General features: G+C 45.5%; 1 long non-coding RNA gene across 1 annotated transcript; it reads left to right on the top strand.

Annotated features, from left to right (window-relative positions):
• Positions 1–503: 503 nt before the first annotated feature.
• Positions 504–22,028, top strand: LOC148136827 (uncharacterized). The gene is made up of 3 exons (XR_015754452.1): positions 504–588; positions 4,280–4,384; positions 21,620–22,028. It is a non-coding gene; the product is annotated as an uncharacterized LOC148136827 (long non-coding RNA).
• Positions 22,029–22,232: the final 204 nt, after the last annotated feature.

Below are 22,232 nucleotides of genomic sequence, written 5' to 3'. Positions count from 1 at the left end.
AAGGCAGACAAGGGCAAGGCACAGAATGAGCAGTTACACTGCATTTATTTCAACACAGGAGGCCCGATAGGTCGGGCAGAGGAGCTCAGGGTATGGGTTTGAACATCGCACTGGGATATTATAGCAATTACAGAGGCATGACTTAATGATGGATAGGGCAAGCAGCTTAATGTTCGAGTGTATAGATTCTATAGCAAAGATATAAAGGGGGCAACAGAGCAGGGGCAGAGCTATTTTTTATTATGGATAACATTACAGCTGGTCTTCAAGAGGGAATTCCTGGGAGTACATCCAGGCAGGTTATACAGGTGGAACTGAGAAATAAGAAAGGGATGATCTCCTTATTGGGATGGTACTATTGACCCCCCCCCCCCCCCCCCCCCCGCCCCACTCCCCAATAGTCAGCAGGGAGTTGAGAAGCAAGTTTACAAAGAGATGACTTCTCTGTAAGAATAGTATGGTTGTGTACAAGACTTGACCTTCTTTGTTATTCATTCACAGGATGAGGATGTCACTGACTGGGCTCAAAGGGCAGTAAAGAGTCAACCACATTGCTGTGGGTCTGGAGTCACATGTAGGCCAGACCAGGTAAGGATGGCAGATTCCTTCCCTGAAGGATATTAGCGAATCTGATGAGATTTGTTTTCGTAATAATCAACAATGGACTCATGATCTTTAATAGATTCTTAATTCCAAATTTTTATTGAATTCACATTCCACTGTCTGCCATGACGGAATCCAAACCCTGGGCCCCAGAACGTTATCTGGGTGTCTGGATTATCCATCTGGTGATAATCTCACTCGGCCATTTGGCAGGGTGAGTGACTGAGGCATCCGTGGGGCAGCACATCAGCACCAAAGTTCCCATGATCTCTGCAGCAGATAGAAAGGGCTGGGGAGGGAGATATATCCCTGGTGGTGGGGTCTGACTGTAGGTAGCGGACATAGCAGAGGTTAATGGCGATTAGTGGGTGGCAGGTGAGGAATGGGAGATTATATTCTTATTGTGGTTGGAGGGGTGGGGGGAAGGCGGAGGTACAGGAAGTGGAGGATATGCGTTGGAGTGCATTGTTGATCAAGTGGGAGGGAAATCTGGTCCGTGAAAGAGGAACCCTTTCTGGGATGTCCTGGAGTGGAATTGCTTCTCCTGGGAGCAGATATGGCAGAGGCGGAGGAATTGAGAGGACAGAATCACGTTTTTACAGCAGTATACTCGAGGGTAATCAGGAGAGCAAAAAGGGGACTTGAAATATCTCTAGGAAATAGTTTAAGGAGAATCCAAAGAGATTTTACAAATACATTAAGGATAAAATAATAACCGGACAGAGAATAGGACCCCTTAAAGATCAACAAGGCCATCTATGGAACAACAGGAGGTGGGAGAATTATTATGCTATTCTATTCTAGAGAGTTTGGAGAAATAAATAGTGGTAACTTGAAAAGTGTCTATATTACAGAGGAGGAAGTACTGGATGTCTTAAACATTAGCAAGGTGGATAAATCCCTGGGACCTGATCAGGTGTATCCCAGAAATTTGTGGAAAGCTAGGGAGGTGATGGCAGTGCCCCTCCCTAAAGTATTTATATCATTGTTTGTGACAGGTAAGATGCTGGAAGATGGGTGCCATTATTTTAAAAAGGTGGTAAGGAAAGCCCAGGGACCAAGAGAACAGTCAACCTAACGTCAGTGGTAGGTAAGTTGTTGGAAGGGATTCTGAGGGACAGGGTTTACATGTATTTGGAAAGACAAGGATTGATTAGGGATAGCTAACATGGCTTTATGTGTGGTAAATTCTCTCTCTCTAACTTGATTGAGTTTTTTTGAAGATGTGACAAAGATGATTGATGAAGGCAGACTGTGGACGTTGTCTATATGGACAATGAACGATGTTCCACAAAGCAGACTGGTTAGCAAGGTTAGATAACATGAAATGTTGGGAGAATAAGCCATTTGGATACAAAACTGGCTTGAAGGTAGGAGGCAGAGGGTGGTGATGGAGGGTAGCTTTGCGGACTGGAGGCCTGTGAGCAGCATTGTCCTGCAGGAATAGATATTGGGTCCTTAAATAAATGACTTGGATATGAATCTATGAGGTATGGTCAGTGGGTTTACAGAAGACACCAAAATTGGAGGTGTCGCGGACAATGAAGAAGGTGAGTTCAGAATGCAACAGTATCTTGACCAGATGGGCCATTGGAGCGAGGAATGGCAGGCTGGGTTCAATTTAGACAAATGTAAGCTGTTGGATTTTGGAAAGGCAAATCAGAGCAGGACTTGTACACTTAATGGGAAAGTCCTTGGGAATGTTGCTGAACATAGAGACCATGGAGTGCAGGTTCATTGTTCCTTGAAAGGAGAGTCGCAGGTCGGCAGACTAGTGAAGGTGGGGTTTGGTATGCTTATATTTATTGGTCAATGCATTGAGTACAAAAGCTTGGACGTCAAATTGTGGTTGGACAGGACATTGATTAAGCCATTTCAGGAATTCTGTTTTAAGTTCGAAATTCCCTGTTCTGGAAAGGATGTTGTGAATCTTGAATGAGTTCAGACAAGATTTACAAAGATTTTGCTCGGGTTGGAGGATTTGGGCTACAGGGGGAGGCTGAATACGCCGGGGTTAATTTCCCTGGAGAGTCAAAGACTGAGAGGTGACTTCATGGAGATTTATAAAATCATGAAGGGCATGGATAAGGTCTTTTCCCCCCAAGTAGGTGGGTTCAAAACAAGATCACATGGGCTTAAGTTGAGAGGGCAAAGTTTAAAAACGGATCTGAGGGGCAAAGTTTTCAAGCTGTGTGTGGTGTATGTGTGGAATGAGCTGCCAGATGAAGAAGTGGAGGCTGATACATTTACAACGTTTGAAAGGCATCCGATTGGGTACATGAAGAGGAAGAGTTTCCAATGATACGGACCAATAGCTGGCAAATGGGGCTCCATTTGTTGAGGATTCCTAGTTGGCATGGACAAATTAGACAAAAGGTCTGTTTCTGTGCTGTACATCTCTATGACACTAATAAATGAAAATAAGATGTGTTCCTCTTTTGTGGAGAGTTAGCAGAAGCACAGATAATTGACCTTGGAGCTGAGAAGGTTCAGCAGTGATTTTGACGAGGTGCAAATTTGTTTCTAGAATAGCTAATCTGCAGAGAGAGGGGAAATGTTAACAATGTCACAATTTTAGTAACTATTTTCAGGTAATTGGCAAATAATGTGAACATTATTTTATTCAGTAAGTTCCAAGCATCTGGAACAGTCTGAATGCAGCTGGACACACTCAGCAGTTATTCATAAACAGATTTGGAATTTTACTTTTTAAGGGAAGATTTGGGGGGGCATTGGCAAATGGGAAGGGAATTGGGACAGATATGCAGCATCTCCAGAGGGAGAGGGTACATCCCAAATGGGCTGAATAGCCCCAACCTCTGTGCTCTGTGATACTGCCCCATTCACTGTGAGGGCAGAGAGAGGCAGGATCCCACCACTCACCTGACAATGGGCCCCAATGATTGATGTCAGCGCAGGCCAATAGGAGGCAGAGGGCATACTGGAGGACCAGGCCGTACCAGTTTGTCTTCCAACCAATCGGAGTGAATGAGGGCATCCTCAAGGCTGGAACTGAAGAAAGGCACATATCGCAGAGATTTGAGAAACTGGAGGACATGAGATAGGGAGCGTTCTGTGGCTGGTGAGGAATTATATAAATAAGGAAGAGTTGTGAGGCTGGATGGAGTGACAATGATCGGGAGAGTTGAGGATGGAGGAATTTCGAGTTAGTGAGGATTAGAGCCATAATGTTATACAGCAAGGAAACAGGCCATGTGGTCCAACCAGTCCATGCCAACCATAATTCCAAACTGAACTAATTGTACTTGCCACCGCTTAGTCCACATCCATCCAAATATTTCCTATTTATGCACGAATCTGAATGTCTTTTAAATATTGTAATTGTATTCACAGCCACCACTTCCTCTGGAAGTTCATTTCACACGTATACAGTTTTAAAAAAAATCCTAATGTCTTTTCTGAAACCTTTCTCATTTCTTCTCAAAATGAATGCACCCGAGTTTTGAATTCCCCTCTCCCCCGGGTTTTCACCTTATCTACACTCTTTCTGATTTTATAAGCCTCTAATAAGGTCACCCCTCAACCTCGTGCACGCCAGTGAAAAACTTCCAGCCTATCCAGCCTCTCCTTAGAACACAATCCCTCCATTCATGGCAACATGCAGGTAAATCTCTCCTGAACCTGATCCAATTTAATAATATGCTTCCTATAACAGCGCAACCAGAACCGGACAGAGTATTCCAGAAGAGGCCTCTCCAATATCCTGTACATCCTCAACATAACGTCCCAACTCCTGTACTCAAAGGTCTGAACAATGAAGGTAAGTGTGCTAAGCACCTTCTTAACCACCCTGTCTACACGTAACACAAACGTCAAAGACGTGAAGCCCTTGGTCTCTTTGTTCCCATATCACTACTCAAGGCCGTACTTTTATTGAGTGTAAGTCCTACCCTCGTTTGTTTTGTCAGGATGTTATATTTTGCATTTATTCCAATCCAAAAAATTTTTGAGTATAAAGGCAGTAGGAGTATAATTAAGAGGGAAATCAAGAGGCAAAAAAGGGACGTGAGATAGCTTTGGCGAATAGGGTTAAGGATAATCCGAAGGGCTTTTGTAAATATATGAGGAACAAAAGGCTAACTAGGGAGAAAATAGAGACCCTCAAAGATCAGCAAGGCAGCCATTGTGTGGAGCTGCAGGCGATGGCCGAGATAGGGAAACAAGTATTTTGCATCAGTGTTTACTGTGAAGAAGTACATGGGAGATATAGAATGTGGGGAAATAAATGGTGACATCTTGAAAAATGTCCATATTACGGAGGAGGAGGAGGTGCTCAATGAGTGGCTAAGGAGCTGGTGCAGGGGAAAAGGATTCACATTTTGTGGACCGTTGTGATCTCCTCTGGAGGAGAGTTGACCTGCATAAGAAGGATGGATTGTACCTGAATTGGAAGGTGTCTAATTTCTAGGCAGGGAGACTTGCTGGTGATACTCGGGAGGCATTAAACGAGTGAGAGAGTGGGTGTAAACCCAAGAAGGTAGTGAGGAAAGAGATATGTCTGAGGCTGGTACAGTTCAGAAATCAAATAGTCAAGGCAGGCAAGGGCAAGGCACGAATGAAGTCGGACTGAGCAGTTGCACTGCATTTACTTCAATAGAAGAGGCCTGACAGGGAAGGCAGATGAGCTCAAGGTATGGTTTTGAACATGGCACTGGGATATTATAGCAATTACAGAGGCATCACTCAGGGATGGATAGGCCTGGCAGCTTAATGTTCCAGGGTATAGATGCTACAGGAAGAATAGAAAGGGGGACGAGAGAGGAGGGGGAGTGGCATTTTTGATTCGAGATAGCATTATGTTTTTTCTTAGGGAGGATATTCCTGGGAGTACGCCCAGTGAAGTTATTTAGGTGGAACTGGGAAATAAGAAAGGGATGATCATTTTATTAGGGGTTTCTGCATGGATTTCATCTGGTTCTTCTGGTTTCCTCCCACAGTCCAAAGATGTGCAGGTTGGGTGGATTGTCCAGGCTGAATTGCCCATAATGTTCAGGGATGAGTACGTTGGGTTGCCCTGGGAAATGCAATGTTACAGCGGGAGGTTAAGAGGCTCTCAGGGTCAGTATCAATGTGATAGGCTGAATGACCTGCTTCTACACTGTTGGGATTCTCTGATAATTCTACTATTTTTAAAATAGTTATAGGAAATAATATATCAGATCTAAACGTTAAGGATCTGAATTGGACAAAGGCCAATTTTGATGGCACAAGGCAAGAACTTTCACCTGCCCCCTCAAGCCTGCTCTGCCATTCAACAAGATCAGGGCTGATCTTCTCATGGCCTCAGCTCCACATTCCTGCTCTCTCACCATAACCCTTAATTCTTTTCCTGTTCACAAATCTACATTTTGCCTTAAAGGCATGCAAGTTGATAACGTCAAATGCTGCACTCAGCAGGGAATTCCACAGATTCACAACCCTTTAGCTGAAGAAGCTCCTCCTGAGCTCAGTCCTAATTCTGATCCCCCTTATTTTGAGGTAATGCTCTGTTGTTTGACCTGCCCCCAGTGGAAATAGCCTCCCTGCTTCTATCTTATCTACTCCCGTCATAATTTTATTGTTTCCTATCCAAACTCCCATTCTTCTAAATTACAATGACAAGAGAACCAGTTTTCTCAATCTCCACATACGCCAACCCTCTCAACTCCCAACTCAAACTAATGAACCTCCTCTGTACTCCCTCCAGTGCCAGTACATCCTTGCTAATGTAAGGGGACCAAACCTATACACAGTTCCCCAGGTGTGGCCTCACCAGCAGCATAACCATCCCTCTCGCATGAAAGGATAATATTCCCTTCACTGTCTTAATTACCTGCTGGAGCTGCAAACCAACTTCCTGTGATTCATGCAGAAGGACACCCAGCTCCCACCGCACAGCAGCATGCTGCAAGTTTTCACCATTTCATCATCCAGTTTGCTGTTCGTCCGACTAAAATGGATGACCTCACATTTTCCAACATTGAACTCCATCTGCCAGACCCTTACCCACTCACTTAACCGATCTGTATCCCTGTCCAGACTGACAGTGGCCTCTGCAGACATTGCTTTACCTCATCTTCGTATCAAATGTGAACTCTGACACCGAACACTTGGTCCTCAACTCCAAAACATTTGTGTAAATTGCAAATAGTAGACAATTTCTACCCAAATATCTCACCACTACTTCCTTGAGAGGTTCAAGCATTTTCTCCACTACAGACGTTAAGCTAACGGATCCTTTTTGAAAAATAGTGGCACCACATTCGCAGCTTCCAGTCTGTCAAAACTATCCCAGAATCCAACAACTTTTAATGAATTATTACGAATTGCTATCCCACCCCCCGCCATCTTTTCTTTTTTCCCGGGATGCATTCCATCAGAGTCAGGAGACCCATCTACCTTTAGGCTGTTATCTTTCCCAACATTACCTCTTTACTGAGAATAATTGCTTCTGTATCCTCATCTGCCATTGCCTCCATAGGCCTGCGACAATGAGAGTACATAGACAGTATGTTCCTGTTAAGGCCAAGGCTGGTAGGTGTAAAGAATGCTGCCTGACGAAAGAAATTGTGGACCTGGTCAAGAAAGTGAAGGAGGGATATGGCAGGTACAGAGAGCTGTGTTTGTGTGAATTCCTAGAGGAGTATAGGGGCAGTAGGAGTATACTCGAGGTAAACCAGGAGGGCAAAAAGGGGACATGAGATAGCTTTAGGAAATAGGTTTAAGGAGAATCCAAAGTGATTGTACAAATACACTAAGGACAAACGATAACCAGGCAGAGAATAGGTACCCGCAAAAATCATCAAGGCTGTCTGTGGAACCGCAGGAGGTGAGAGAGATTCTATATGAGATTCTTTTACTGAAAGAGGATGTGGCAGCTAGAGTGTTTGGAGAAATAAATAGTGATAACGTGATAAGTGTCCATATTACAGAGGAGGGGGTACTGGATGTCTTAAACGGTAGCAAGGTGGAATAATCCCTGGGACCTGCTCAGGTGTAACCCAGAACTTTGTGGGAATCGAAGGAAGTGTTTGCTGGACCCCTCGCTGAGATATTTGTGTCATTGATTGTCACAGGTGAGGTGCTGGAAGCTGGGCACAATTATTTGAGAAAGGTGGGAAGGAAAGGCCAGGGAACAATAGACCAGTGAGCCTGAAATCAGTGGCAGAGAAGTTGTTGGATGTGATTCTCAGGGACATGATTTACATGTAATTGGAAAGGCAAGAAGTGATGAGGGAGAGGCAGCATGGCTTTGTACATGGAAGTCACTAACTTGGACTCCAGGAAGACACACGGTTCTACATAACAGACCGGTTAGCAAGTTTGAGACTGTAGAATACAGGGAGGACTAGCTATTTAGATACAGAATTGTCTAGAAGGTATGGAGATATATAACATGGAAACAGACCCTTCAGTCCGTACCGTCCATGCCAACAACTTACCCAACCCAACAACTGTGTGAGAAATATGCTGTCAGGATGGATGCTGGGTCCACTGCTTTTTGTCCTGTATATCAATGATTTCTATGTGAATATATGAGGTATGGTTAGTAGGTTTACACTAGACACCAAAATTGGAGATGTAATGGGCAGTGAAGAAGTTTACCTCAGTACATTGGGACTTCAATTAAATGGGCTAAGGAGGGGCAGATGGGTTTAATTTAGATAAATATGAGGTTCTGCATTTTGGAAAAAAGCCAATCAGAGCAGGGCTTGTACACTTAATGAGGAGGTCTTGGGGTGTGTTGCTGAACAAAGAGACCTTGGAATGCAGGTTCACACTTCCTTGTAAGTGGAATCTTAGGTAGGCTAGTGAAGAAGGTGTTTTGTATTGAGTATAGGAGTTGCGACATTATTTTGGGGCCGGACAGGGCATTGATTCAGCTACTTCTCGAATTATGCTTTCAGTCCTCGTCTCCCCGCTATAGGAATGATGTTGTGAAACTTGAAAGGATTCAGAAAAGATGCACAAAGATGTTGCCAGGGTTGAGAGTTTGAGATATAGGGAGAGGCTGAATTGGCTGGGGTTGTTTTCCCTGGGGCATCGCATGCTGAGAGGTGAACTCAGTGGTTGATACACTCGTGAGGAACATGGTGAGGGTGAACAGCCAGGGTCATTTTTCCCACGTTAGGTGGGTCCAAAACAAGAGAGCACAGGCTTAAGTTGTGAGGGAAAAGATTTAAAAGGGATGTGAAGGGCAATGTTTTCAAGCTGAACATGGTATGTGGACGGAATGAGCTGCTAGAGAAAGTGTGGAGGCTGGTACAATTGCAACATTTAAAAGGCATCTGATTGGATATGTGATCAGGCAAGTTTGAGAAGGATATGAGCCAAGTCCTGGCAAATGGGATGAGATTAATTTAGGATATCTGGTGGGCATGGACAAGTTGGACCAAGCGGTCAGTTTCTGTGCTGTACATTTCTATGACACTAATAAATTAAAATTAAGATCGGTTTCTCTTTTATAGAGAGTTAGCAGAAGGTCAGAAAATTCTCCTTGGAGCTGAGAAGGTTAAGCAGTGATTTCAACGAGGAGCAGAATTGTTTCCAGTAAATTTAATTTACATAGAGACAGCATGAGAAATTATTAACATTGTCACAATTTTTATGAACTACTTTCAGGTAACTGGCAAATAATGCAGGGTAAAAACGTGAAGATTATTTGACTCAGTAAGTTCTGAGCATCTGGAACAGTTTGATTGACAGATGGATGCAGATTCAGTAGTTATTGTCAAAATAAATTTGCAATTTTCTTTTTTGAAGGAAGGATTTGGAAGGCTATGTCCAAATGGAAGGTGAGTTGGGACTGACTGGCACCATCTCCAGAGGGAGAGTGTACAGCCCCAATGGGCTGAATAGCCCCCAGCCCCTGTTCTAAGATACTGTCCCATTCACTGTGAATGATGAAGCTCATCACAGGGCAGAGCCATAGACATGTACAGCATGAAAACACACTCTTTGGTTAAACTGGTCTATGCCGACTAGATATCCGAACCTAATCTAGTCCCATTTGCCAACACTTGGCACATATCCCTCTACTCCCTTACTATTCATATACCCATCCAGATGCCAAATGGTATAATTGTACCAACCTGCTCCACTTCCCGAGAGAAGATTCCATCCACGCACCAACTCCAGTGTGAAAGAAATTGCCCCTCAGATCCATTTTAAATCTTTCCCTTCTCATTTTGGGCGGCACGGTGGCACAGTGGTTAGCATTGCTGCCTCACAGCGCCAGAGACCCGGGTTTAATTCCCGCCTCAAGCGACTGACTGTGTGGAGTTTGCACGTTCTCCCCATGTCTGCGTTGGTTTCCTCCGGGTGCTCCGGTTTCCTCCCACCATCCAAAAAGATGTGCAGGGTCAGGTGAATTGGCCATACTAAATTGCCCGTAGTGTTCGGTAAGGGGTAAATGTAGGGGTTTGGGTGGGTTCCGCTTCGGCGGGTCGGTGTGGACTTGTTGGGTCGAAGGACCTGTTTCCACACTGTAATCTAATCTAATCTAATCTAATCTAATCTAATCTAATCTAATCTAATCTAATCTTAAACCTATGTCCTCTCGCTCTGGAGTCCTCCATCCCAGGGAAGAGACCTTGTCTATTTATCCTACCCATGCCTCTCATGATTTAATAAACCTTTGAGGTCACCCCTCAGCCTCTGATGCACCTGGGAGGATCCCACCACTTATGTCACAATGGAGCCTGGCTGATTGACACAGCTTCAGACCAATAGGACAGTTGGCGTGATCCTCCAGCCAATAGAAGTGAATGAGGGGTGGGTCCAGCGGGCCAACACCTGACCATGAGCTTTGCAGGCGCAGTGTCACTGTGAGGGGGGAGGAGTCGCAGTGAGTGTGAAGGGACTGGGAGAGAGACGGAGTTAGTGTGGGCTGGGAGGGTTAATAAACACGGTTTCAGTCTGCTAGACCTGAAAGAAATACTTGGGGGAAATTAAAACCAAAAAGAACTGCGGATGCTGTAAATCACACACAACAACCAGAAGGTACTGGAAAAGCTCCGCAGATCTGACAGCATCTGTGAAGAGAAATCAGTTTGCATGTTGGATCCGGTGACGCTTCCTCAGGGACTGATATGACTGAGAAAAAACTATTGGTTTATATGCAGAAGGTAGAGGTTAAGGAGTAAATGATAGGTGGGGATAAAGTCCAAAGAGAGAGAGATCGGAGCAGTTGGACAAAGGTTATCCTGTCTGGGGGAGAGTAAATAGCTGTTTATGGGGACTGTTAGTGGTTATCCATAGGTAGTGTGTAATAGCAGGCTATGTAATAACAAGGCCTGGTATGTGAGGCAGGGGGCAACGAAACTAGAACGTGGGAGAGTTCAGGACCTAAAAGTAGTGAATTCGATGTTGAAGCCAGAGGATTGCAGGGTCCCCGAGTGGGAGATGAGGTGTTGTTCTTCCAACTTGCTTTAAAGTGTGGCGCTGGAAAAGCACAGCAATTCAGGCAGCATCCAAAGAATAGAAGAATCGACATATTGGGCATATAGGCACTTCATCAGAAATGTGGGAGTGGGGGAAGCTGGCTGAGAGATAAATAGGGAGGGGTGTGTGGGGTTGGGGGTAGGGAGCTAGGAACAGGCTAGGTAGATGTAGATGGGGTAGTAAAAACAATGACTGCAGATGCTGGAAACCAGATTCTGTATTAGTGGTGCTGGAAGAGCACAGCAGTTCAGGCAGCATCCAAGGAGCTTTGAAATCGGCGTTTCGGGCAAAAGCCCTTCCTGATGAAGGTCTTTTGCCTGAAACGCCGATTTCAAAGCTCCTTGGATGCTGCCTGAACTGCTGTGCTCTTCCAGCACCACTAATCCAGTAGATGGGGTAGTGGTGAGAGGGTGGAACGGATAATTGGGAAGGATGATGGACAGGTGGGACAGTTCAAGAGGCCAGTGCTGAGTTGGTGGGTTGAATCTGTGATGAGGTGGGGGAGAGGAGATGGGGAAACCTTGATGCTGTGTGGTTGAAAGGTCCCAAGGTGGAAGATGAGGTGTTCTTCCTCCAGGCGTCGGGTGGCTCGGATTTGGGGGTGGATGACACCCAGGAATTGCATGTCCTTGGCAGCGTGGCGGCAGAGGGGGGTAGCTGAACTGGTTGGCCACAGGGCGGTGGGGTTGGTTGGTGCATGTTCGCTGAAATGTTCCACAAGTTGGCATCCTGACTCCCCACTGTAAAGGAGACCGCATCGAGAGCAAAGGACACAAAAGGTGAGGTGTTTGGATGTGCAGGAAAATCTCTGTTGGATGTGGGAGGGGTGGGGAGGGAAATATATCTCTGGTGGTGAGGTCTGATTGTAGTTGGTGGAAATGGCAGACGATGATGCATTGTATCTGGGTGGAAGGTGAGGACTAGGGGGTTTCCATCCTTGTTGCAGTTGGAGGTGTGGGTTCCAAGGGCAGTGGTGTGGGAAGTGGAGGAGATACACGGGAGGGGAAATTGCAGTCCTTGAAATCGGAGGCCATTTGGTATGTTCTGAAGTGTTCTGCCAGCTTGCATCAAGCTTCAGTGGAACACTGCAGTATGCATGAGACAGAGATGTTGGCCTGGGAACAGCCTTGTGTGTTAAAGTGGGGGGCAACTGGATGCTTCGGGTCTTTTTTGCAACAGATCGTAGATCATCAGCCGCCATTTCCACCACCGCTACTGAGATGCTATCAGGTTCCTGCCTCCTCCATTAACAGCTTTCCGCCCTCCCAGCCGGATCGTTATCCACTCTTTTGTCTTTCCAAATGTTCCAATCTCTCTTTGGGCTCTGTCCCCACCTATTATTTACTCTTTAACCCCTATATCCTGTAGTCCAAAGATGTGCAGGTTAGGAGAATTGGCCCAGCTAAATTTCCCATAGTGTTCAGGGATGTGCATTCGTCCGGGGAAATGGTGAGTAATAGGGTAGGGGAATGGGTCTGGGTGGGTGTGGAATTGTTGGGCCGAAGGGCCTATTTCCTGTGGGGATTCTAATTTTCCCAGCTGCCATCGGTTCTGAGGAAGGGTCACTGGACTCGTGATGACCCTTGGTGTGTGCAGGAGGAGGAAACGGGAAAGGGGACAGTGGCAGCAGAAACTGGATGAAATGTATCAGTATAGACTGGGAGGATTTAGTTACACTCTGTGCAGGTCGTTAAGAGAATTAGAAACTCCTGGTCCCACGTCTGCAGCAAAGTGGAAGATGGCTTGGGCCTCAGGCAGTGAGAGGTGCTGGGTTATGGCTGTCATCTTTATCTGGGACCAAGGTACAGCAAGGAGCATGCACGTGTCTTCTTCCTGGTTGGGGGCGGTGCGATTTCAAGAGGAGCATCCAACACATACCAAAAGAAGTGTTTGCCTTCACTATTCATCTTGCACTAACTATGAGCTTCGTTTTGTGAATTCATTTTATAGGATCTTAATTGAGAATAATTGAGACTGGGATCTCAAAAGCAAGTTTCTACAGTCCACAGAGTCATCACGATCTGAATATCATTGGCATTTAACTGTGAAAGGAGAAAGGTTTATCTGTTCTGACTGTGGGAAAATATCTTCAATATTTTTGTCAAGACAAAAGCAGAATGGTTGGATCACCCTTTGGGTATGTGTTTAATTCTTGGCCCTGTAGCTGTGGAAGGAGGTATTGGTCTGAGAGAGAGCACAGATTTATCCATATTACGCCTCGTCTCTTTGCAGGAACTGTCAGATTTAGTCACAATCATCCACTTTATGATGTTAACCTGTAAACTCCCTACTTCCAATTCCCTGCAAATTTCTCATTGAAATTCCTTGTGGACTCAAATTCCAGCACCATTTCAGTTGGAACGTTCCAGATTCTGACAACTGTCTGTTCATTCAGAAACTGCTGAAGTCCATGATGACTCTGGGGATACAAAGGGCTGAATTGAGAGATGAGATGCAGTCCCTGAGCTCCCATTGAGATGCATTGGAACAGTACAGGAGGCTGAGGGCAGTGTAGGTGTGAGCAGACAATGAAAATGACTGGGCTGCACTGTGAGGGCTGCTTGGATCAATGAGAGTGTTTTGGAGTTGGATGTAAACAAATTGAGATGAGACAGGGAGAAGGTGAAGCTGAAACTCTGTTTTACTTCAGGCCATTCAGAAATTCACAGTCCCAATGGGAATAGTCAATTTGCCAGTGATACCTGTGGAGTATTTAAGTTTTTAAAAGTACAACAGATCAGCTTAAGTAAAGATTGTTTTTAGTATAATGGGCATGTTTGAAGTGAAGGAAGGTTGCTCACTTATTTAAATTCTCTTAATGGGAGTAACTAGATGAATGTAGTGAGATGTTGTTACAGGAGACCTCAGACCTGTGGTGTGCTCCTCTTGCACAATGTGGGACATAAGGGATGCTTCCAGTGTCCGTGACGGCTATGTGTGCAGGCAGTGTGTCCATCTGCAGCTACTGAGAAACTGTTTTTCAGACCTGGAGTTGTGAGTGGACTCACTGTGGAGCAATACTGAGAATGTTAGGGACAGCACGGTTAGTGAGTTAGTCACACTGCAGGGGAGAGTTACACAGGCAGAAAGGGAATGGGTGACCATCAGATCAAGTAAAAGGCTCAGGAAGGAAGTGCAGGACTCACCAGTGATCATTCCCCTTCTCAAACAGATACTGTGCACCGCTTGGGATTCTATAAGGTTGGGAACAGGTGGGGTGGACTCTCAGGGGAAATCAGCAACAGCCAGGTTCATGACACCACAGATAGCTCCGCTGCACAGAACGGGAGGAGGGAGAATGGCAGAGCTATAGTGAGAGGGGATCCACTAGTCAGGATCAGAGACAGGCGTGTCTTTGGCCACAGACATGAATCAAGGACAGTGGAATTGAACCCCGGTCCATTTATTGATAAATGCACAGACCAATAAAGGTCAGCGTCCCAAATGCAACCTTCAGCCCTTGGTCACCCTAAAGCTCTACTTTCCAGGGACTATGCACTTGTTCTGAGCTCTTCAGAGGGATTGAAGGGGACAGGGAGAAAACAGGAACAGGGTTGTGTTGCAGATCTGTATAATAACCGTCTCCCTCGCCTGTCGGTTTCTCCCCCCGCCTCGGTCTCCCACACCCCATCGTGCCTCCACCCCCACCGCAGGGAAAATACCTTGTGTATTTACCATATCCATGCCCCTACTGATTTTATAAACCTCTATAAGGTCAGCCATCAGCATCTGACACTCCAGGGAAAACGGTGTATTCAGCCTCTCCCTGTAGCTCAAATCCTCCAACCCTGGCAACATGCTTGTAATACTATTCTGGCCACTTCCAAGTTTCACAATATTGATTTGATAGGAAGGAGACCAGAATTGCACGCAATATTCCAAGAGTGACCTAACCAATGTCCTGTACAACCGCAATATGACGTCCCAACTCCTGTACTCGGTACTCTGACCAATAAAGGAAAGCATACTAAACACCTTCTTCACTATCCTATCTACCTGCGATTGCTTTCAAGGAGCTATGAACCTGCATTCCAAGGTCTCTTTGTTCAGGAACACTTCCGAGGACTATACCATTAAGTGTATACACCCTGCTAATATTTGCTTTTCCAAAATGAAGCACCTCACATTTATCTAAATTAAACTCTAACTGCCAGTCCTCAGCATATTCGACCCTCTGATCAAGATCCCGTTTTAATCTGAGGTAATCCTCTTCACTGTCCACTACACCTCCAATTTTGGTGTCATCTTACTAATACTTCCAATATTCACATCCAAATCATTTATATAAATGATGAAAATTAGTGGATCCAGCACCAATACTTTGTGGCACTCCACTGGTTACAGGTCTCCAACCTGAAAAGCAACCTTCTACCACCACCCTCTGTCTTCTACCTTTCAACCAGTTTTGTATCCAAATGGCTAGTTCTCGCTATCTTCCTTGAGAACTAACCTTGCTAACCAGTCTTCCATGGGGAACCTTGTTGACCACCTTACTGATGTCCATGTTTCCACCGCTTTGCCCTCATCAATCCTCTTTATTACTTCTTCAAAAAAGTTGACTCATGTTCATGAGAGGTGATTTCTCACACACAAAGCCGTTATTAATACCCAGGACTTAACTCTGTACATTGGGGTCTGCGTCACCCAGTTATAGCTGTTAATATTCTGGATAAAGTTCATGTACACCAGCTTTGTGTTAGTGACTGTGTCTTGAATCTTGTTAATAACACCAGTGCCGGTTAGTTCGTTTTGAAAGGCAGTCCCTTCCGCCTGCTCTGTCTCCTCCATCCCCACCATTGACAGTAAGTGGGACGAGCTCATGGATATTCCATGTGAGAGAGATTGAGAAAATCTTCCCTTCATTCCACTAGCCCACCAGGAAATGGTGATAGTGTCCTTACCTCTGAACCACGAGGTTTGGGTTCAAAGTTGAGTAACAGCATCTTTGAAGCGGCTGATTGGAAAACATGCCCAAGCTCCCAGCTGTCCCTGCCTGAGCCTCCAAACAGAATCTTCCCTGTAGTTTCTCGTCTGTCAGATTCTCCCATTGCTCAGTTTGTCCAGGATCCCCTCCTGCTGCTGCACTGCTCCTGTCCCTCACTGACCTGCCCATCCCCCAGTGTCCTCCACATTCATTCATTGTTGACAATCCCATTGTCCCAGTCCTCCAGCCCCGCTCCCTCCACTCTATTGGGCAGCAGATGCTGTCAATCACCCAGGCTCCTGTGTGATCTGGAGCATGCGCTGTAGGAGGGGCTGGATTCTGAATTAGTGGTGCTGGAAGAGCACAGTAATTCAGGCAGCATCCGAGGACAGGCAAAATCCGAGGACAGGCCTCGGATTTTGCCTGTCCTCCGATGCTGCCTGAATTGCTGTGCTCTTCCAGCACCACTCATCCAGAATCTGGTTTCCAGCATCTGCAGTCATTGTTTTTACCTCTGTCGGAGGGGCAACCAGTGCACGGGCGCAGTGCTGGCCAATTGTTGGCGTATGTGCAGTATGGGTCAGTGCCAGGGAGGGAGGCTGTAGATGTGTGGGATTAATCTGTCATTGGCTGCTCCCTCCCTTCCTCCCTCTGAGAACAGAACCCAGGGGCATGATCCCAGCCCTGCTATCGTGACAAGTGGTTGGGGTATCAGTGGGGGGGAGCATTTTGCAGAAAGCTATCAGAACTCGTGTGAAGATTCAGGAATGTTATGGAAAGGAACAAGGATGGGCCAGCATTTAAAGTTCTAATTTGGTTCACTTTAGTTCAACGAGATATGATTTGGCCAGTGTGTGCAGGATGGTTCTTATGAGAGGGTCGGTGTGGGGAAAATAAATAAGAGATTCCAGATTGGGGAAAAAAAATCAGTTTGGGTCTGACCAGGAAGGAAACCCTGGGAGGTGGGAGGAGGATTCACCAACACCTAGGAGGCTCTGAGTCAGAGTAATATACTTGATTAGATTCGATTTCCTACAGTGTGGAAACAGGCCCTTCGGTCCAACCAGTCTACACCGACCATCGGAAGAGTAACCCACCCAGACCCATTTCCCATTGCCAATTCACATGACCTGCGCATCTTTGGATTGTGGGAAAAAATCGGAGCACCCAGAGGAAATCCACGCAGACATGGAGAGAATGTGCAAACTCCACACAGACAGTCACCCAAAGCTGGAATCGAACCTGGGACCCTAGTGCTGTGGGGCAGCAGTGCCATCGTGCTACCCCTTTTTTTTGGTTCATAGCCTGCAGGCAGGAGCTAGGAAGCTGAATTCAAGGAGAGGAGAGAGAGAGTGTGAGAACTGGGTGTGGAGGAAAGAAGTGAGGAGATTGATTTGGTCTTCAGTTAACAAGAGAGACAAATTGTGAGACTGAGATTTAAAGCTTTGGGGCAACAAGGAAACTACAATTTAATACTATCATTGTCTTATAAAGATCCTTCCGGTATTAACGGTGGTATCTTGTTTTCTCCGTACGGTACTGAAATGGTGGATTTGCGGATGAGAAATTCAGATTGAACTTCATGTTCAGTTTTGATAGTTACTTGATCCGTGCTGATCTGGATATCATTGGCCTTTTCATGTGGAAGGAAAGGTGTGTATTCTGTTCGTGGGTGAATATTTCACATATCACTGTGACTGGAAACATTACTGAGACACAGCCAAGTCCATGTTAGTGTGGTGACTGTGGAGAGAGAGTTCGTTTGTTTTTAAAAGTCTGAAAAACATGGAACATTTTCCAGGAACAATTAAGTTACAGATTTGTTTTGTATGAGGATAAGGTTTTAATTAACCATGCAACCAAAAAGAGACCAGGACACCTGCACCATGGAACAAACGATGAAAACGGGATTGTTGTAAAGGAGTTAATTATCAATCGTGGCTTGTATTCCATTGGCGTTGTCGCATCGGTTCTAGCGCCGTGGGGAAATACTGGAAATGTGATGAATGTAATGTAGGTTTCAGTTATTAAACTGTAAAAAGTGCAGAAGAAATTTACAGGGATTTTTGCCAGGGCTCAGGGATCTGAGTTATAGGAAGAGGTTGGACAAGCGAGGATTTTCTTTTTGTTTAGAGCAGAGGAAACAGAGGAGGGATCTTTTCTCGAAGTCTATAAGACCATGAGAGGCATGGGTAAGGTGAATGCACTCAGTCTTTTGACCAGGGAATCGAGGACTGGAGGGCATCAGTTAAAGGTTACAGGAGAATGAATGAAAGGGAACCTGAGGTGCAACTGTTTTACACAGAGGGTGGTATGTATATGGACCGAGCTGTCAGTGGAAGTGGTTGAGGTGGGTATATTAACAATATGTAAAAACATTTGGACAAATACACGGATAGCAAAGGGTCAGAAGCAGATGGGCCAAGTGCAGGGAAATGGGGTTCGCGTGGATGGACATTCTGATCGGTTTGGGCCCAAGGGCCAGCCTCTGCTCTAGGATGCTCTGTCTCCAAGTATATTTACTATTTCTCCTGCTATCTCTGGTAGCACCCTGGGATGTATTTCATCTTAGCAAGGAGACTTGTCTACCTTTACCGCCATAAGCTTGCCCAGCTCTAACGCTTTTGTGATGATGGTTGTTTCTTGGTCCTCACCTTCCTCAGTCTCCTTATCAAGTACTGGCATGTTCTTCGTATCCTCCACTGTGAAGACTGACTGCTGTGTACTCATATTCCTGAACCCTGCTGGATAGGAATAACTGGGCACAGAACTCTGAGAGGTCATCTTTGAGTCTTTATTGATGAGACATGGCAGGTACCTTGATAGTGTACATGCAGAACACCTCCAGGCAGCATCAGGTAACCCCCCCCCCCCCCCACCCCCCGTCTGGTGTGCCACTCCCATTCTTATACCTTTGTGGTTTGTGGTTTTGAATGGACGCTGTCTCTCAATATTATCTCCATGGCAACGGCAGTTAAAAAGTCAAGTTCAGCTCAACACTTTGTGGTTAAATCACATACCCCTCTCCCACACCCCTGTGGCTCAGTCAGGTATCTGACAGGCACTTCAGTTTCAGTGGGACTGTCTGTCAGGATTCTGATGTGGAAGAGCGGGTGTTGGAGCGGGGTGGGCAAAGTTAAAAACCACGCATCACCATGTTGTACTTTCAAATAAACCTATTGGACTATAAGCTTTTGCAGTGTGCTGTGAGTTTTAACTTGATCAGGATTATCTCTATGGTAACAGTTAAGTGCTTCAACAATTACAGAGGCCATATGTTCCCCACACAATAGGTTCCCCTCTAGCAGTGTAAACTGCTATTCTGGCCCTGGGGATAGCTACTCAATCCCATCTGGCTTTCTGTTGATCTTTAAAGTTTTTCTAATCTCCTAGTTTCTCCATGGTCTTTGCCAATTTGTATGCTTTCTATTTCAATTTGATAGACTCCCTTATTTCCTTAGCCACCCATGGCAGATTACTCCTTTTCCTACAGTCCTCCCTTTTCACTGATATATACTTTTGCTGAGCAGTTTGAAAAAATCTTTGATATTCCTCCACTGTCCGTCAACTGTCCCACCCTAAAGTCTTTGCTTCCAGTCTACATTAGCCAACTCCTGCTTCATCCTATTGTAGTCTCCTTTGTTTAAGCACAGGATCTGGATTGGATTTAATCTTCCCGCTTTCCAACTATATTCTAAATTCAATCATACTTAACACAAGTCTTTTTATCAGATTATGAGGTGAGGCGATGTTACCTGGGTGTTTTGGTTTTCATTGTCAGAGACCTTGGCTTTGTAATAAAGTACAGGATAGATATTCACAATACCGTATTCTGGACGGTGTGAATGTACTACACAGCCTAAAACCATGCATCACTGTCTCCCCTCCGTTCACATGATTTGAAGATGCCGGTGTTGGACTGGGGTGTACAAAATTTTAAAATTCACACAACGCCAGGTTATAGTCCCTCAGGTTTAATTGGAAGCACACTCGATATCGGAGCGTCGCTTATTCATCATGATCCAATTAAACCTGCTGGACTATAACCTGTTGTTGTGATTTTTAACTCACCTCAGTTTAAAATTGCAAAATCATTATCTCCTACATACTTCCTCACTATCTCATCCACCTGACTATCCTGCTTTTTCTGAAAATCTCCTTTGGTGAAGGTGGTGAGTTTTGGATTCAGCTGTCCAGTTATTACCGTAAGAAGATAAGCCCTGGGCCCAGGAGAGGCAATGCAGCCCTTCGAACCAGCTCCACCATTTAAGACCATGATGATTGAGCTCACCTCGCTCTCAGCTGGATTTTCCCACCTGCTCTCTCTCACCCTTCATCTCATTGCAAATTTAACATCTGTATCTCTTCAGTAAATTTGCTCATTGTCCTGGCATCCACTGCATTTTGAATAAGGAATTCCCCAGATTCACAGCACATTGAGATAAGTACATTCTTCTTCATGAGAATAGAATAGAGTCCCTCCAGTGCAGAAATAGGGTATTCGTCCATAGAGTCCACACCATCCCTATAATGAGCATCCCATTCAGACTCACCCATTCCCTGTATTTCCCATGGTTAATGGCTTAACCTGTACAGGCATGGACACTGTGGGAGTTTAGCATGGCCAATCCACTTAACCTGCACATCTTTGGACTGAGAGATGAAACTGGAGCACCCAGAGGAAATTTGCACAGACACGGGGAGAACGTGTAAACTCCTCACAGTCGCCTAAGGCTGGAATCAAATCCAGGTCCCTGACGCTGTGAGTCAGCAATGCTAACCATTGAGCCACCTCTGCTTAAAGTCTGTTCCTCCTATGAACCACCCCACGCCCCAGTTGGCTGAATCTATATTCCTTACATCAGAAAATCAGATTGTGGAAGCAGATGTCTCAGTAAAACTCAGTGACAGTCCATATGTTCTGTGTGTCTGAATGGCGATCCTATACATAACACCCTCCAGTCTACACTTTTCAATCACTTCCCAGAGACAGGGCTCCAGTGGCTTCATGGGGACTACAACTCCCACAAGCCCTGAGGCAGGGACCACACGTGTGTGGGGAAACCCAGCACTGTACATGTACAGAAAATGGGTGGGTTTTGGAGCATGTGCTTTGGGTAAGTATACTTTGCGGAAAGTATTTCACACTGTGATTGGCTGGAGGAGGAATGCATCTGCTCATAGTATTAATCAGTTGGGGGGTCAAAGTGTCACTACACCCAAGTAGGACCACTCTCCATCCCCAATTCATTGTAATGGTGGGAATCAACTAATGGGAAACAAAGAAGGATCTGACCCATTCTCCCAGACTGAAGGTTCTTCTGTCCAGGATCTGCCACCTCCCTTTCTGTTTCCTTTTGTTTCATTCTGCTATTACATTATTGACTTGCAGCAACTGAAGGGAAAGGAAGTGAACCCAGAAAGGGTGCAGAGTCTAACCAGGGACAGGAAGTGGTGCCACGGATCTGTTTATCAGTAACTCCATGAGAATGGGGAGGGTGTACATTAGGGGGTAGCAGAGTCAGAATGATGGGAGAGAGTAAGTGGGCTGGAGGGTTACAGCTTTGGGGGAAGGAAGGGGAAAAATATTCCAGAGAAACTAGAATTGTCTGTTCTGTATTTCTAATCTGTACATATTCCTTTATACAGGGTGCGAGATGGTGAAAATCTGCAGAATGAAATCTCAGAATCATGTGCAGATCATGATGAAGTTACCCAGTGTTTGAAGAACCAAAGATAGAGAATCATTCGGCCAAAATCCTGCACCACTCTACCTCCCAGCATTGTCGGTCTATCTGCACCAAATGGACTGTGAATGGTTCAAGACGGCAGCTCACTACCATCTTCTCAAGGGTAACGAGAGATGGGGTATAAATGCTGGCTAAGCCAGTGGTGCCCATATCCTGGAAACGGTTTCTATCTCTAGTTGCTAAAACCCAGTTGATGTTACTGCAGGATGATGAGGGAGGCTGAGTACATACTCCAGGAGGCAGCACCATCACATTACCCCTGCCTGCACCCACACAGTAACACCGCAACGTCACTGGAACAAAAGGCAGTGAAACCAAAGGAGTACTTCGATATAGTTCTTCGAGGTAAAGTCATGAAAGAGGATTGGAGCACAGCAGGGACAGGAGACTGAGCTGGATGGTTAGCTGTTTCCCATTGAATTGTGGAGCAGGATTGAAAGGCTGAATGGTCTCCTCCTGCTGCTATCTTCCAGGTATGTATATAGGTAGGAAGAAGTAGGCAGGGCAGGGAT

This window comes from Chiloscyllium plagiosum, unplaced genomic scaffold (assembly GCF_037043375.1).
Source record: "Chiloscyllium plagiosum isolate Xiang-an unplaced genomic scaffold, Cpla_swu_hap1 HiC_scaffold_45, whole genome shotgun sequence".
NCBI lineage: Eukaryota > Metazoa > Chordata > Chondrichthyes > Orectolobiformes > Hemiscylliidae > Chiloscyllium > Chiloscyllium plagiosum.
The sequence above is the reverse complement of the archived record's forward strand: the minus strand, read 5'-3'. Positions and strand labels throughout refer to the sequence as shown.